At 42.8% G+C, this 16,757-nt stretch overlaps 1 long non-coding RNA gene across 1 annotated transcript; it reads left to right on the top strand.

Annotated features, from left to right (window-relative positions):
- Positions 1 to 2,893: 2,893 nt before the first annotated feature.
- Positions 2,894 to 5,912, top strand: LOC116531288. The gene is made up of 2 exons (XR_004260351.1): positions 2,894 to 3,731; positions 5,795 to 5,912. It is a non-coding gene; the product is annotated as an uncharacterized LOC116531288 (long non-coding RNA).
- Positions 5,913 to 16,757: the final 10,845 nt, after the last annotated feature.

Genomic DNA, 16,757 nt, shown 5'->3' with positions numbered 1-16,757 from the left:
ACTGCAGCCACTCCTCATCTTTGGCCTTGTGAAAAATTTCAGACCCCGGCTTTATCTGTCCCTCCTTTGAAAAACAGGGCATGTCTCAGTCCTAAGTATGGCAAAACTAAACCTCTCAAACTGCTCTGCGTTCTAATTAGCCAACTTAAGAACAAGTCGAACAGCACTGCTAAGCAAGAGCCTACAAACTCGGCGTTTCCCGATATCTCTCGGCTGCGTTCCCGGTTTTCGTGGGACACTGCTTTACAAGCACAGCATAGGGTGCCTTTACGTCTAAGAAATCGCGACAGCCTCTAGGTTAGAATAAAGTTTACTTGGGACCGGGCATAACTTTACTCCACCTTTGGGCTTCTTTTTCTCCAGTTTCCCCTCTTCTGCCTTTTCTTTCCCGTCTTCCCAACTCCTCACGCGCTACCTTGGAGTCTCCGTCTGGCTCGATAAGTCTATGCGCCTGGGCCTTGTTCCTTGAATCTAAAGTCCGGAAAGCCAGGAATCCTCGATCATAGACTTCTTCCCGCTAAATTAGAGGGAGTGAAATTTCGCTCTCCTCTCCATCCTACTTCTCCATCCCTAAACTCGCTAAGTTCGCTGATCAGGTGCGCACCCAATGGCAGAGCGCCCTCTACAATATCCTCTCCACCAGAGATGTAAGCGGCCTACATTTGTACCTAAAGGTCCCTGAGTCGCTGGGTGGAGAGGCTCGGATGCGCTTTCCTGGAGCGGGCCTCGGGGACCTGCAGCAACCCCAGCCTTAGGCACCACCGCCAGGCGAGCACGCCTTGTGCTCCGAGATCCGCGCGCAGCTGGCGGCCTCGGCCGCTGACCCTCTGGCTACTAAGTCTACCCGAGGATGTGTGCCCCGCGGCTCGGCCTTGCCTCAGGTGAGGAGGCTGATCACCATTCAGGGTCCAAGTGTCACGGCCTGGAAATGGCAATATCTGAGCAAACAGGTGGGCGTCGCTTCCCGGCGGTGCGCTGGCCGCTGGCTCGCAGCGCGCTCCAGCTTCCGGCCCCACCGCCGCCACTTTGCTCTGCGGACCGGGCCAGCTCCCAGGTGGCACAGCCGGGTGGCTCGGAGGCCGGCCCCTCGGGCTGCGGCGGGAGGCGGGGACGGCCGTGCCGAGGGTAGGGCGCCCCCGCTGGGCTGGTGGTTCCCGCTGCAATCGGGCCTCTGCCTGGAGGGCGCTCTGGCGCCAAACCCGGGCGGGCTGGGGGGTGGGGAGCCGATTGGGCTTATTCCCATTCAGAATTTAGAGGCTGGTGGAGACAGAGAGTCTCCTAAATGGATGCCAGTCTCCTGAAAGTCTGGGACGGAAGTCTGAAAACCTTCTGCCTTGCAAAGCCCCGGCAGTCGCCGGGCTCGGTCCTGGTTCCCTTGGTGCCGGCCCTGAGGGGTCCTCCCGGTGTTCCCGCTGCCTGGAGGGGCCCAGGGTCGCGGACAGACTCGGACAAGGCTCCGTTTACTTTCAGTTTGTCTAAGTTGAGTAATGGCGGGACTGGTTGTGATGCGTGCTCTGAGATTTTCTCCAGGATTTGTCACTTTAATTTTGCCAGACGAGGTAAGGCTGTGTTTTTTTAAAGTGAAGACACTCTCTTAAGCCTCTCCTGCCTTCCCAAAGGAAGCACATCCTTTCCACGTGTGCTCGACGGGACCTGTAGACTCCAGACTCCAGTGCTTTTTCTCCAAACCACACACTTCGATTGCTGTTAAAACTTGCCAGATTTCCATGTTTTAATCTCTGGTAATGTCTTAATAGTGAAGCCTCACTACTTTTACACGTATTGCTGCAAGGCTATCCAGCAAAAGAGATGTGCCCATCAGTCGTCTGAGGCTCTGCAAGGTTACTTGTGAAGGATCTCAAAATGACAATCAAGCTACCTCTGGATTTCCAATCACATGCTCAAAACTCACAGATTCTCCGTCTGGAGAGGTTTGGTTTTGTTTTGCTTTTGGTTTGTTTTGTTTTAAAAGCTCATTCCTCCCCCCTCTCAATAAAACAGTACTTAATTTTTTTATTAAATTGTTCCAGGCTCTGGAACCCTGGGGAGGCCCTGTTCAAATGACACTTTTTTGTGTATTTATGTCAACATAGTAAGTTGCATTAGAAATTTATGTTGACAATTTAACAAGGCCTGATCAGGTATATGAGGTGTTTTTTTTTTTTTTTTTTTTTTTTTTTTTTTTTTTTAAATAATGGACATAGCACATATGACTTCATTTATTTTCAAACTCAAAATGTGCTCTTTCTGAATCTTATGATGTAAATTGTACAGTCTTTATGATTAATTTTAGCTGTGGTATTGTGACTGTAAGAATTGTATGATTTTCCTTTGAAATGTAGTGCTGAGAAGAATAAAAATGAAAATTTCTCTCTGGAAGTAGTTGGAAACAAATGCCAAAACCTGACAATTTACACACAGTTCCCTTTCTGACTTGACTCACCACTTTGAGAATTATTTTTTAAAATACCAAAGTTATAGGATACTAAGTTAATTGTGGTCTTTCTAATTCTGAAAAACTGGTTTTCATTTGCCTCAAGAACTTTTAAAGGCAAAGTTGTCTACGATACTTCCTTGAACAAAGACTCAGACAAAAGCATTTGACTGCTTTTAATTTCTTAGCATTTTTACATTTTAAAATATAGCTCGAATGAAACTCAAGTGTACTAAATAAAGAATAAATACTTAAAAATGGTTTAAATACACATTTTCTCCTTTCATTATTGGAGCATTCAAGCAAAGATTGTGTAAAATTCAGATTAAGTAAAATGTAAAAAATACATATCCAGTTTACATTACATACTCTTGTTGTGTTCAGATATTTATACCAAAAAAAACCCAAAAAACCCTAGGATATTTACATCTTTAACATCTTTTTTCTTTTACTTTTACTACTAGAAAGAGAAGCTAACAAAGGAAACCCTCTTCAAAAAATGGGATTTCCTTGGCCTTAGCAGTTCTGGTGTGTTCCATTGCCAACACTAGGTAGGAAGAATTTGAGTCGTGATGTTTGTGATTAAATATCGGCCTGGCTCAAACTTCCCAAAGAGAGGGAATTCACCATGCGTTCCACAGTTTTATTCTGAGGAAGAAACTAACAGAAACAGAATTTTAGAGCCTTAGAGCTCTCATTACAAAAGGCCCCTCACTGTGAGTGGTGCATCCTGAGCCTAGTTTAGATGTGTGTACTGAGCCCAGTACAAATGTATGTACTGAGCCCAGAGCTATTCGGCCTGTTGGTGGTGGGGGTGGTTAGGATTAGATGATGACACTCCAATGAGTTAGTCTATGATGCTGTGTCCTAGATTGTGCTCAGGATTAAAGACCTGATTAAAAGACCTTTTTGACTGAAGAATGTTCTTAAACCTGGGCATCCAATCAGCTTTAAACGGGTTGCAATTAAACATAATGCTATGTGTTCATTGTTAATTGCAAACGAAATGTCCAGTGTTGATAGAAATTACCACTAAAGCCTTGATTCTGGAAGAAGCTAGAGAAATGGCTCTTGGGTTTCTAATACTGACATTTCTTTGGTGACTGGTTCCCATGAATGACCTCAACTTCCACTGAAATCCACAAGAAAACCAAAAAATGCAAACTGCAAGCCTGAATATGTCTGCAAATTACCTGTGTCTTTAATGTGTCTTGAACAGTTGGATACATGCTTGATATTTTGTGGCAATATAATACTAGTGCCAGGACTCCACTTTTGGTATCACTTTTAGTATTTAGTATTATCGTTTTATCTTTCAATACATTAGCAAAGCTTCTTACGGTATTGTTCTGCCTTTCCAAATCAACAGGTGATAGTAGGAAAACAGGAATAATCACCCAGGAATCATTATTTGATTGAGAGTTATTAGGGAGTGATAAGAAACTTGACAATAAGAATGGAAACATTAAATGAAGGTGGGGGAAAAAAGAAGTATCTACCAAAGAAAATGTTTTATTCATCAATAATCATAACAATGGAAATGGATTATGAAAACACCTAAAGAAATCTTCACTAATAAGTTTGACTATACTTATTCCAGTCTCTGTGACATCAAATCTCATGAATTTCTAAAAAGAAAATATGACTCAAAATTAACAAACACTCCTTTCAAAGAAGACACATGTCCTATTTATGAGTGCTTTTAATAGTCTCTTAGCAGAGGCACATTTGGAAGCTAAATTGAATCACGGTGACTAACACTTTCTCTGAAATCCCCAATCCGATGCTGAGGCACATGGCTCAGAAACAATCTCAATATCAAATAAGTAAACCACAAAAAAGAAAAAGAAGCTCTCAAATATCCCTTTCCCACACGTTTCCCAAGTATATACACATATGTAGACAGTACAGGCTAGAACTGGAATTTTTTTTTCCTAAACATTTGCTGCCCCCACGTGTCCCTTTAGAAAACTGAGTGTTAAAGCTAAATCATGTTCATTAGGACCTCCTATACAGCATTCACAGGTTACATACGCTTAAGTAAGATCACAGAAACAGCCGCGCGTTTGTGGAACGCGCCAGAGACAGGGCGGGGAAGCAGGAAGGGGAGAAGCTGACTTTTGCCACAGACTCCTGAGGTAATCCCCAGTAATTACATAAGGTCCAGGTGTCTCTGTCTCTTCAGACTTGAAATGGGTGGCAACCTGGTGGGACGGGGCAAGTAGCCAGATTTTGACTAAGGTTCCATCTAGCTCTAATATCTGATCACTCTCATTGAGGATGATAAAAGAGAAGTGGGGAAATCCAGTTATCCCATTTCTGGCTAAGACGTCACTTTGGAGGGGTGCCAGAAACTCATGAATGAACTTCCTGTTTCATAACTGGAATCCATTACCTTGGTTCTCTGTCATCTTGACAAACTTGCTTCCCAATGTCTGAGTGGCTCTGAGCCTAAGGAGACAAGAAGGAATTTGTTTCTTTAATGTCCAGTGATTATGCAGTATCCTGCTCAAGATTACAAAAATAAAAACCATCTTCCATGTTTATAGTATGTATCAGTAGCCGGTGCCTCAACGGCTCTGACTAGTTTTCCTTTTTTTTTTTTTGACAGAATCTCACTCTGTCACCCAGGCTGGAGTGCAGTGGCGTGATCTTGGCTCACTGCAACCTCTGCCTCCTGGGTTTAAGTGAGTCTCCTGCCTCAGCTGGGGTTACAGGCACGCCTACCACGCCTGGCTAATTTTTGTATTTTTAGTAGAAACAGGGTTTCACCATGTTGGTCAGGCTGGTCTTGAACTCCTGGCCTCAAGCAGTCCACCTGCCTTGGCCTCCCAAAGTGCTGGGATTACAGGCATGAGTCACCTCACCTGGCCACTAATTTTTAAATCTCCACAATACCGTGATGGGCATGGCAAAGTCATTCTCTCCCTATTCCAGGTCAACCACGTGTTTAAAGAAAGGCTGGGTCCCTCCCTTGCCCAAGGAGGTGAACTTCGACTCATCTAAGAACTAGACTAGTCACTGGTCCTCACCCTTCACCGTTAATCAGAATCTTTTGGGGAGCTCTATAAAAATACTAATGCCCAGGCCCATCTCCAAAGATTCTGATTTAATTGGTTTAGAGTTTAACAGTTTTTGAAAACTCCCCAAATGATGCTGTGAGCAGCTTGGGTTGTGAATCACTTATCTAAGTCATTATCATAATTCCATTTTCCTTTCTGATGATTAGGAATGAGTACATAATATAATATTTTAGCCAGTGAGATTTAAGGGGAAATATGACTGGAAGTAGGGACTACTGGATCATTTTCCTCAGACTTAAAAAGGAACAGAAGATTGTGTCTTTACTGTGTCTTCCAGGCTTTGGTTGTTACCAAGTGGGGATATAAGGGATGAGATGTCTGGAGCTGCTGCAGCCAGTTTGTGACTATAAAGGAAGCTCCCACATAGAGGAAGCTTCCACATGGCAGAGTTGAAAGATTGGAAGAATTCCCAGTCTTTGATGGTCTTGTTAAGCTACTGAGTTAAGTGATACTATAGCTATCCTAACTCGGGACTTATTATAAAAGAATGTGAGTAAAAGACATATAGTTGGAAGGCCAGGTGTGGTGGCTCATGCCAGTAATCCTAGCACTTTGGGAGGCTGAGGTGGGAGGGTCATGGGGGCTCAGGAGTTCAAATCCAGACTGCACAACATAGCGAGACCTTGTCTCTACAAAAAAAATACATATATTAAAAGATGAAAAAAAAAAAGAAAGGCATAATTGGAGCCAAAATCATTCTAATTGATAACACTGATAGTTCTAAAGAAGTAAGCACAAAACTTTTTTTTTTTTTGGAATTGAGTCTCACTGTGATGCCCAGGCTGTAGTGTGTTGGCATGATCTCCACTCACTGCAACCTCCTCCTTCCCTTTTCAAGCAATTCTCCTACCTCAGCCTCCCGAGTAGCTGGGAATACAGGCATGCGCCACCCACCCAGCTAATTTTTATATTTTTAGTAGAGATGGGGTTTCACCATGTTGGCCAGGCTGGTCTCAAACTCCTGACCTCAGGTGATTCACCTGCCTCAGCCTCCCAAAGTGCTGGGATTACAGGCGTGAGCCACCACGCCCGGCCAGCACAAAGATTTTTAACTGGGTTCCTCAAACTATGCTCCTGAAACCCTGGGATCCCATGGGATTTTGCTAGTGTCCTACAGGGACATTTTATAAGTGGGATTTTGTGTGGGTGTATAAATGTTTCCACAGTAAAATGTGTGAGGATATAATTTCAGAATATTATTTGGTTCACTTCTGTCTTCAAACTGAAGTTCATCATTTATTTGCAAATATAAAATAAGGACTGGGGCAGAAATAACCTATAAGTAGATTTTTTTTTCTTCTTGAGACAGGGTCTCACTCCATCACCCATGCTGGAGTGTAGTGGGGTGATCTTGGCTCACTACAGCCTCCGCCTCCCAGGCTAAAGTGATCCTCCCACCTCAGCCTCCCGAGTTGCTGGGACCACAGGCACATACCACTAAACTCAATCACTATTTTTTTTTTTTTTTAGGGCTGGGGTTTTACTATGTTGCCCAGGCTAGTATTAAACTCCTGAGCTCAAGGGATCTGCCCTCCTCAGCCTCCCAAAGTGCTGAGATTACAGGCATAAGCCACCACACATAGCCAGGAAAATGCCTTATTTCACCTGAGTAAGATGAAACCTAAAAATAAGGGAGATTTTTCTTAGAATGCATACAAACTTAATCCCTAAACTGTCGTGATATGTATAATTCTTTTATTTTTTATTTTTTTATTTTTTTAAATTTATTTATTTATTTATTTATTTTGAGACGGAGTTTCACTCTTGTTACCCAGGCTGGAGTGCAATGGCACGATTACAGGCACGCGCCACCATGCCCAGCTGATTTTTTGTATTTTTAGTAGAGATGGGATTTCACCATGTTGACCAGGATGGTCTTGATCTCTTGACCTCGTGTCCACCCGCCTCGGCCTCCCAAAGTGCTGGGATTACAGGCTTGAGCCACCGCGCCCGGCCTTTTTGTATTTTTTTAATCTGACAATTATGTGCCTTGGGGTTGCTCTTCCTGAGGAATATATAATTCTTAATGTTATTTTTACTATCACCATCTTCCATGTGATCATTATTATTATTTTATTTTATTTTATTTTATTTGAGACAGTCTTGCTCTGTCACCCAGGCTGGAGTGTAATGGCATGATCTCAGCTCACTGCAACCTCTGCCTCCAGGTTCAAGCAATTCTCCTGCCTCAGCCTCCCAAATAGTTGGGGTTACAGGTGTGTGCCGCCACACCTGGCTAATTTTTGTATTCTTAGTGGAGACGGGGTTTCATCATGTGAGCCAGGCTGGTCTCGAATTCCTGACCTCAGGTGAGATCCACCCGCCTTGGCCTCCCAAAGTGCTGGGATTACAGGTGTGAGCCGCTGAGCCTGGCTGATGATTGTTTTTAACATTTAGCTTTAGTGGCTTAAATGCTTTGATTGGGGTCGGGCACGGTGGCTCACGCCTGTAATCCCAGCACTTTGGGAGGCTGAGGCGGGTGGATCACAAGGTCAAGAGATCGAAACCATCCTGGTCAACATGGTGAAACCCCGTCTCTACTAAAAATACAAAAAATTAGCTGGGCATGGTGGTGCGTGCCTGTAGTCCCAGCTACTCAGGAGGCTGAGGCAGGAGAATTGCCTAAACCCAGGAGGCGGAGGTTGCGGTGAGCCGAGATCGTGCCATTGCACTTCAGCCTGGGTAACAAGGGCGAAACTCCGTCTCAAAAAAAAAAAAAAAAGTTTTGATTGGGCATGGTGGTTCACGCCTGTAATCCTAGCACTTCAGGAGGCTGACTATAAAGGAAGAAGATCTCTTGAGCCCAGGAGTTCAAGGTTGCAGTGAGCTACAGTTGTACCACCGCGCTTCAACCTGGGCAATACAGCAAGACCCCATCACTAAAAATAAAAAATAAAAAAAATTGGTGTTTGAAAACTCCTGCACTTAAAGGCCTTCTCTTTCACTCTTAGCTTTTGTTGTCATTTTCATCATGAATGTACTCATTGTCACTTGATACACAGGATTCGAAATCCTACTCATGTTTATAATTCCTACTTTCAATATCATAACATTATGCCAGAATACTCATACACCAGCAAACTCTGCCTGACAAAACAATGGATAAGTGACCATACCCCGAGTTGCTTGGAGGAACTTGACTCTAGTCTTATGTTTTGCACACTTATGCACACTTATGCACATTTATGTTTCCTAAGCATACTGGCATGGCACTTGCTCTATGAATTATATGCAGATGTACACAGACTTAAACGTGCACACATATGAGAGAGATATTACTTTTATCCTGATCACCATCTATTAAGACATGAAACTTAAAAATTCGAAGCCCCAAAGGCAGGAAATGCAATTTATTAAGTTAACTTAGGTGGGTTTTCAAACATTTTTCTCCGTTACCAGATGATCTAATATTTAACTGAATAGAAAACAGATTTATAGTGTGGAAAATATTTGTGTATTCTTACCTAAATCATGATCCATTATTTACCTTCTCTCTGTGTACCAAGAAACCAAAGACATTTAATGGGCATGATTACCAACTATAATCAGAAGTATGTATCGAGGGAGAGCCAGAGGGGATGTGTCCCTAGAATAGGCTTTAGAGTGACAGATGTGAAGTCATTGTCCTTAGAGCTACAGTTCAGTTTGGTGGAAGAGCAAAGTGCCCATTCGTCATTCCCAGGGTTTTGCCATTTCTGCAATGATTCTCATTGCAGTCTCTATTTCCATGCTGCACCCATATTTTCCCAAAGCTGATTAGTTTAACTACAATATATATCTTTCTCAAAACCTGCTAATGTAACAGGTAGGAAATGCTCAGTATTTGGGTCTGTTGGTGAGTTTCCTGAGTAGCATGTGACCGGAGTGGGAAGAACAGGATTCTAATATCAGCCTAGCCACAGGCTGGCTGTTACGTCCTTGGGCAAGTTTCTTCTTGTCTCTGGGTTGCATTTTCTGACCTGTAATGCAAGAGTATCAGTCTCAACGATCTCTGAGGCCCTTTCTAGCTCTTGGAGACCCTGGAATCAGATTCATACATCTGTGAGCTGAGTTTCCAAACCACACAGCCTGGAAACAATTCTAAAAATAAAACATACAACTAAGAAAGCAGTCACAAGACTAGAAAACATAATCACACATATTCTGTCACTGGTAACAAAAGAGTTGCATACATATGCAAATCAGTCCTATTTATTATTATCATTTTTTTAGAGACAGGGTCTTGCTCTGTTGCCCAGGCTGGAGTGCAATCACAGCTCACTGCAGCCTTGAACTCCAATGCTCAAGCAATCCTCCTGCCTCAGCCTCCCAAGTAGCTGGGACCACAGGTGAACATCACCACACTTGGCTAATTTTTTATTCATATTTTCATTATAGAAGAGTTCTCCCTTTGTTGCCCAGGCTGGTCTGAAACTCTTAGCCTCAAGTAATCCTCCTGCCTCAGCCTCCTAAAGTGTTGGGATTACGGGCATGAGGCACTATGCCTGGCCAAGTCAATCCTATTTTAGATTCATCATTATTCATTAGACAAAGTATTTTCACTTATTTGTATCTCACCCTAACTTATAAAATCCAAATAATGTTTGTCTGACATGAAGATAACATGCTACTTAATCCTGGTATTGACTTCACTTAAGAGGGCTACACAAATAATGCCAATAATATTCAATAATATAATAAAAATTATGACTTTTTTCTAAGGGAACTGAGTCATATAGGCCTTGAATAAATTATATAAAATAATCTTGTTTTTGTTTTTGTTTTTTTGAGATGGAGTTTTACTCTTGTTGCCCAGGCTGGAGTGCAGTGGCACAATCTCGGCTCACTGCAACCTCCAAGTTCAAGTGATTCTCCTGCCTCAGCCTCCCGAGTAGCTGGGATTATAGGCATGCACCCCCATGTCTGGCTAATTTTCTGTATTATTAGTAAAGACGGGGTTTCACCATGTTGGCCAGGCTGGTCTTGAACTCCTGACCTCAGATGATCCGCCCACCGTGGCCTCCCAAAGTGCTGAAATTTTAGGCGTGAGCCACCGCACCTGGCAATAATCTTTATAGTCAAGTTTGCTGTTTTGTGTGTGTGTGTGTGTGTGTGTTTAAACACAAAAAAACACAAAACAGCCAAGGCAGGCGGATCACAAGTTCAGGAGTTCGAGACCAGCCTGACCAACATGGTGAAACCCCATCTCTACTAAAAATACAAAAATACAACAACAGAATTAGTTGTTTTCTTTTTTATTTTGTTTTGTTTTAGAGGCAGAGTCTCACTATGTTGTCCAGGCTGATCTTGAACCACTGGCCTCAAGCAGTCCTCCCACCTCAGCCAAGTTTTATAGTGTTCCTCTGTCTATTATTTTAGCCGTAGACACCTGGAGCTGAAAAACCATGAGAAATTGGGCAGCTCTTCCTTTTGCCTGTATGCAAAGCAATGGTAAACATCACCAGCAAATTTAGATTCCATCTTATTTTCTAATGTCTCCAGAGATTTGATTGTTTTGCTTATATGGCTTATGGCAATACTCATCTCCAATGTCTGATTTTTTTAAAAATTTTATCTAATCCTTTGTGCAATGGTTTACATCTAACTTCTCTTGTTCTGAGATGTAGACAGCTATTGAGAATTGATCTTTGCACAGTAAACTTTTCCATTCTTCATCGCTATCCTTAGGTGAGGCCACGTGGTGCCATTCAGATATTCAGCAAATTCTCACATGTTCCATCTGCCATGCATTGTTACAGGTTTTGAGTCCAGAACCATGAAAACAAAAGACAAAAATCTCTGCCCTTGTGGACTTTGTATTCTAGAGGAGAGAAAATAAACAAGGTAAGTAAAATATATAGATAATGAATGGTATGGGCTGAAGGAAAAACATAAACAAAGAAAAGAAGTTAGTACTGCGAGGAAGGGCAGTTGGCAATTAAGATAAGGACGTCTCCAAGGATACAGAGGCATCTGCATTACCAGAGAAATATTCCAGTCAGAGAAGCCAGCGAGTGCAAAGGCCCTGAGGCAGGAGCATGGCTGGCTTGCGTAATAGGCATGAGTGAGCTAAGGATGGATGAGCAACAGAGGAGGCCAAAGAGAAATCGAGAAGTGACGGGAGTTGGGGGATGGAGCTGTTGGCACCGAATGAAACGTTCTAAAGACCTTAGCTTGGCCAGGTGTGGTGGCTCAATCCTGTAATCCCAGCACTTTGGGAAGTCAAGGCAGGCAGATCACCTAAGGTCAGGAGTTCGAGACCAGTGTGGCCAACATGGAGAAACCCAGTCTCTACTAAAAATGCAAAAATTGGCTGGGTGTGGTGGTGGGCTCCTGTAATCCCAACTACTCTGGAGGCTGAGGCAGGAGAATTGCTTGAACCCAGGAGGCAGAGGTTGCAGTGAGCTGAGATCACACCATTGCACTCCAGCCTGGGCAACAAGAGTGAAACCCCATCTCAAAAAAAAAAAAAAATTTAAAAAGACCTTAGCTTTTCCTCTGAGTGAGAGCAGAGACTTTGGAGGGGCTTGAGCCAAGCAGTGACATGATCTGCTTCATATTTTAACAGTCACCTTGGCTGCGTGGTCAGGGCAGGGGGACAAGTGTGGAGGCAACAAAGCCAGTTTGGAGGCTGTGGCCAACAATGAGTGTGGCCGAGGTCACCTAAGCAGTGCTTGTGATGAACAGGGAAGAGGCCCAAGACTGGACGTGGAGTTCTCCAATGTTTAGAGTCATAAAATGAAGGACGCCAAAAAAGCCTACCTAAGAGAGGAGCAGCCGGCAGGACGCAGTAGCTCACCCAGTAATCCCAGCACTTTGGGAGGCCAAGGTGGGCAGATCACAAGGTCAAGAGTTCGAGACCAGCCTGACCAACAAGGTGAAAACCCGTCTATACTAAAAATACAAAAATTATTCTGGCATGGTAGCATGTGCCTATAATCTGAACTACTCAGAAGGCTGAGGCAGGAGAATCATTTGAACTCGGGAGGCAGAGTTTGCAGTGAGCGGAGATTGCACCACTGCACTCCAGCCTGGGCAACAGAGCGAGACTCCGTCTCAAAAAAATAAAAAAGAAAAAAAAAAAGAGGGGCAGCCAAAGGAGGGGAACCACAGAGTGTGGACTCTGGAGGCCACTGCTGCAGGAAGAGGAGGTGAACAGCTCTATCAATCACTGCTGCTGGGTGGAGCTCCCTGAAGACAGGGTGGGCCCTTGGTTTTTGCCATGTAGAGGTCAGCGGACGTGGCGGAAAACCTGCAAGGAGGTTAGAATCAGGGAGCTCAACCGTTTCAGCCAAACTCACTACATAAAACCTAGGCACTGCTAAGCAATTGACTTGCCCCTTTGATCTTCAGCGGTCTCGTTAGTAACACAGGTGGAATGATTCCTACCACAGGTTGGTGAGCTCTTAAAGAGACAATGCTAGGAAAGCCTGTATTCTTTTGCTAGGACCACCTTAACAAAATACAACCGACTTTAATCGCAAACATGTATTTTCTCACAGTTCTGGAGGCTGGAAGTCCAAGATGAAGCTGCTGTGAGGGTTTGTTTCTGGTGAGGCGTTTCTTCCTAAATTGTAGACAGCCACTTTCTCTCTGTGTCCTCTCTTGGCCTTTCCTTTGTGTCCATGCCGAGAGAGAGGACTCTCTGCAGACTCTTCCTCTCTTTCTTTTTTTTTTTGAGACGGAGTCTTGCTCTGTCATCCTGGCTGGAGTGCAATGGTTCGATCTCAGCTCACTGCAACCTCCACCTGCCAGGTTCAAGCAATTCTCCTGCCTCAGCCTCTTGAGTAGCTGGGATTACAGGCATGAACCACCACACCGCCACACTCAGCTAATTTTTTTTTAATTTTTAGTAGAGACAGGGTTTCACCATATTGGCCAGACTGGTCTCAAACTCCTGATCTTGTGATCCTCCCACCTCAGCCTACCAAAGTGCTGGGATTATAGGTGTGAGCCACCATGCCTGGCCGACTCTTTTTGTAGAGACGCCAGTCCTGTCAGACTAGGGCCCCACTCTTATGACCTAATTTAATTACTTCCCGAAAGGTCCCTTCTCCAAATAGAGTCACATTGAGGATTATAGCTACATAATCCTGTGACTTTGGGGAGAGGACATATTTCAGTCCATAATGAAGCCCTACTTAGTGTGTTTCAGTGCTCAAAACTGTTCATTCATACCTCGATTACTCTTATTATTATTGCCTATGATATTACCACTTCAGGGCTTTTGTTACTTTTTTTACAGTGTAGAGCACAACATTTAATAAAATACACAAATTCTCATTGAGAAATTACAGAAAATATACCTATTCTGTCTACTAAGGTTTAATTAGCATCTTGAAAAGAAGGTAAGGTTTCAAGGAAAAAACTTGGCCGATACTGCCATCTATTGGAATTTTGGTCAAAGCTCATGTGTAGGAGTTTTTGGTCTTTGTCAGTGTCTTTTAAGTTGCTGTGATTATTTTCTTCCCTAATAAGCGTAAAATTTGCCATGTTGGCCAGGCTGGCCTCAAACTCCTGACCTCAAGTGATCCTCCTGCCTTGACCTCCCAAAATGCTGGGATTACAGGCATGAGCCACCGCGCCCAGCCCCCTTGCATTCTTAACATAATTTATTTGTGTCCTTTCTTTTTGCTTTTCTACTCTTGCTCACAGGGTTTTCAATTGCATTAGGCTTTTCAAAGACCTGCTTGTCTTTTGTAATGTTCTATATTATAAATTTTAGTTGTGTTTACTTTGCTCTTATATTTATTTTTCTTTTTTTGTTCTTTGAATTTATTTTGCTGTTGTTTTCTAATTCTAATTTGGATGACTAGCTAAAGTATTTTTAGTTTTCCTACTTATTAAACATCAGCATTTATAGACTTTCACACTATACATTTTACTCAAAATAGATTTTGTGGAATGCCACAATATTTAATATGTAGCATTTTCATAATTGTCAATTCGAAATGTTTTCTAATTTTCAATGTGACTTATTTTTTGATCCATGGGTTTACTTATGTGTATATTTAAAAATTTCCAAATATATCATTTGTTTTGACTATTAAAATTTTTTATTAAGGTATAACTGACAAATAAACCTCGCATATGTGTTGGAAATAGATGCTTGGTGATGCAAAGGAAAATTAGCACTGAGACAAAGGATCTTTCAACAACACAATTTTTACTTCCTGGACTGCAGGAAGGGTACTCTCAAGGTGTTTAAGGTGTTCCTCCTGCTAATTAAGAACAAAAACTAAAAAGGAAAAACAGATACAGGCCATGGCTTATAAGGGGACTCCATCTTTCTCAGGATCTAATTTCCTTAATCTTATTGCTCTGCCATCCCAAGTGGAGTGTTTCATGGTCCAAGAAGGCTGCTTAAGCTCCAATCATCAAGTCCAAATCCCAGCCAGCAGAAAGGCAAAAGACCTGACAAATGTTACATTCTAGTATCTTTCACTCTAGTATCTAAAACTTAGTTACATAGCTTACATTATTAGCTAACAGAAAGGCTGAGAAATACAGTTTTTTTCTGGACAGCAATGAGTAGTTTCAAATACATTCAGAGTTCTGTAATAAAAACAGTGAGGAGATCAGACACAGTAGCTCATGCCTGTAATCCCATCACTTTGGGAGGCCAAGGTGAAAGGATCCCTTAAGCCTAGGAGTTTGAGACCAGTCTCGGCAACATGGTGAAATTCTGTCTCTATAAAAATTTAAAAATTAGCCAGGTGTGGTGGTGCACGCCTGTAGTTCCAGCTACTCAGGAGGCTGAGGCAAGAGGACAAGGCTGTGCTGAGCCATTGTTCATGCCAATGCACTTCAGCCTGGGTGACAGAGCAAACCCCGTATCAAAAAAAAAGGAAAAAGAAAAAGAAAGTGGGAGAACAATGTTGAGACAGGCAACTTGCCGTCGCTTTCATGGTATGCTAACATTTATGTGATAAGGAGAATATATAATATGTATATGTTAAGAAAAGTTTGGGATGTCTGGAAATATACAAGTACCTAGTAACAGTACATTTAGGTGTCTTTTGGAAGATCTGGATGATTAGGGGAAAGGGGAGAAACAGAGACCAGCTTTGTAACTTACCATTTTGCCTTTTGAATTTTACATTATGGCCCTGTATTTTTTAAGGAAAAAAAATTACATGCAAAAACTAGCATTTGATGTTAAGACTTTCTACCTGGATCTGCCTTGTGGCTAAAAGTTTCCCTCCCCTGCAGCTTTACTGAGGTATAATTGACAAATAAAAGTTGTATATATTCAAGGTATACAATGTGATGTTTTGATGTTTGTATATCTTGTGAGGTGAGATACCATAATCAAGCTAATTCACACACCCATCACCTCACACAGGTACCATTTGTATGTGTGTGTGGTGAGAACATTTAAGCTTTTTTTTTGAGATGGAGTCTTGCTCTGTCTCTCAACTTGGAGTGCAGTGGTGCAATATCAACTCACTGCAGCCTCTGCCTCCTGGGTTCAAGCAATTCTCCTGCCTCAGCCTCTCAAGTAGCTGGAATTACAGGCATGCACCACCATGCCCAGCTAATTTTTGTATTTTTAGTGGAGATGGAGTTTCACCATGTTGCCCAGGCTGGTCTTGAACTCCTGACCTCAAGTAATCTGCCCACCTCGACCTCCCAAAATGCTAGGATTACAGGCACGAGCCACCACTCCTGGCCACATTTAAGCTTTTTAACTAAAAGTTTCTTGGGGGAATAAAGTGGAGGGCAGTAAAATCCTTCTAGTGGAAGAAAATGTGAGTTGTGCTCATTATGACAACTGGGAAGACGAGTTTCACCCTTCACGTGACTATATGGTGAGAACATGTTTCTCAGCCGAGACAGATTAGAGAAAAGTTTGCCAGAACTGAGAAAAAAATGGAAGAAAATGAAATATTTGTTCTTCAGGGTCACCAAGTTCATTATATGCCTGGACTCCGTCACTTATGCCAATAAATTTACAAACGCAAAATATGCATTTGACTCCAGCATCGTAGCACACACCTGCAGTCCTAGATACTCAGGAGGGTGAGTAGCTAGGACTGCAGGTGTGTGCTACCACATTGAACTCAGGAGTTCAAGGCCAGCCTGGACAACACAGGGAGATCCTCTCTCTAAATGTGTATAAAGATGTATCCTCTCAGCCTTTCAATCTTTCTCTTGCAGGAAAGAAAATTTAAGCATTCCAAAGTGTTCAGCTGATTTGAACATTCTGTCCAGAACATCTGATTCCAATGTTTGAATATGTGTGTATACATACACACACA

This window comes from Sapajus apella, unplaced genomic scaffold (genome assembly GCF_009761245.1).
Source record: "Sapajus apella isolate SASKATOON/1434 unplaced genomic scaffold, GSC_monkey_1.0 scaffold70, whole genome shotgun sequence".
Classification (NCBI taxonomy): domain Eukaryota; kingdom Metazoa; phylum Chordata; class Mammalia; order Primates; family Cebidae; genus Sapajus; species Sapajus apella.
The sequence above is the reverse complement of the archived record's forward strand: the minus strand, read 5'-3'. Positions and strand labels throughout refer to the sequence as shown.